We start from the raw sequence: 1,856 nt of genomic DNA on the forward strand, positions 1-1,856 counted from the left end.
CATTATTGCCATCTCAATATCTTCTTCAGTGAGGTGTCTGTTCCAGTCCTTGCCAATTTTTCAATCAGGTCATTCATTTTCTTGTGTTTGAGTTAATACTAAATACATAGTAATAATAAAAAAATAAATAATAAATAAATTTATGGATTTATTATACATATTATATATGTTATATATAGTATATTATGTATATTATTATATATTAAATAATACTTTATTAAAAATAAATTTACTAATGTGGCCAAGAATTCAGAATCACAAATACTTCAGAACTAATAATAACTGCCATTACTTGATATTATTCTATAAGATAAATCCTACGATCAAGTTTCAATTTTAAATTCTTACAATTTTAAATTCTTAAATCCTTATGAAGAAGCATCATTTGGAGGGAGCAGTTTTCATAATTTATCATCCATCAGCCTTTTTTTAAGATTTTATTTATTTATTGGACACAGAGAGAGAGAGATCACAAGTAAGCAGAGAGACAGGCAAGCAGGGAGGGAAGCAGTCTTCCTTTTGAGCAGAGCCCGATATGGGGCTGGATCCCAGGACCCAGAGACCATGACTTGAGATGAAGGCAGAGGCTTAACCCACCACCCACGTGATGAGAGAGCCCCTCAAGTGCCCCTCTTCCATCAGTCTTAATTGTTTGGAGGAAAATGTGTGGATGAATAATGCCTTAGGGAGCTAATCTCTCTAAAGAATTTTCAAGTCTTTACCCCTTCAAGGTTTTTGTACAGTTCTGATAGCCTCTAAACATCCAGCTGATTTCTACAGTGACAGGACTGTTAATACCTGTCCCAAAACCAGGAATAGAGCTTGAAACATACCAATCAAGAGCAACTTTGTGTCTTTTAAGGAATTTATTATCATTTCTTTGTTTTTGGTTCATATCTGAAATACTTCTATATTACACTTGCATAATTTCTCCAGAGCTGACTTTGAAGGAGGCATTTAGTTCTAGCTAGCTCCATATTTTGGCAAGAACTATAAATCTATATAAAAAAAAAACATATTTTAGGGCGCCTGGGTGGCTCAGTGGGTTAAAATCTCTGCCTTCGGCTCAGGTCATGATTCCAGGTTCCTGGGATTGAGTCTCACAGTGGGCTCTCTTCTCAGCACGGAGCCTGCTTCCATTCCTCTCTCTCTGCCTGCCTCTCTGCCTTCCTGTGATCTCTGCGAAGGAAATAAATAAAATTTAAAAAAAAACATATTTTATTCCAGTTTTTCATGTTTATCAACTAAGACATCACAATACAAATAATACAAACAGTTGCTCTTTATTAATACCTTCAACCAAGATCAAAAAAATGTCATATTTTCTCCAAAAATTTTATATCATCTGATAGGTCATATATATATAAAATTACATTTAACGTTTTAAAAATATCAGCAAATATTTTCATTTAAATGCAAATTTCAAAGAAAATCTACTTTTCTAAACACGACTTTTTATCCTTTTTTTTTAATTTTGTCGACAACTGATAAAATGTTTAGCGAGAGTATAAATGTTTGATCGAAAAAAAATGATTAATAGATGTAGGTTCAAATTATTATGTTCCATTAAAAATGATTTAGTCTTTCATGAACATCTGTTTGGTAATGTGTTGTATCAAGATATAGTAAATTAATGACATATATATTATATTATAGGGAAATGACACCTTCCGTTCCATTATGAGTAGAGCTTTTAAAATGCTATTTGTCACAACCTGTCATCTTGTCATTATGTAGCATTTCAAAAATATATACTCTTTACTATGAAGTCTTTTAGAAATCTAAAATATGACTTTCTATGGATTGTGTTTCCATATTCCTTTATTGCCAGTTTGAATAAATCCACATGCTTTGAT

The sequence above is a fragment of the Mustela putorius genome, unplaced genomic scaffold (genome assembly GCF_011764305.1).
Source record: "Mustela putorius furo isolate JIRA1106 unplaced genomic scaffold, ASM1176430v1.1 tig00003835_pilon_pilon_pilon, whole genome shotgun sequence".
NCBI classification, from domain to species: domain Eukaryota; kingdom Metazoa; phylum Chordata; class Mammalia; order Carnivora; family Mustelidae; genus Mustela; species Mustela putorius.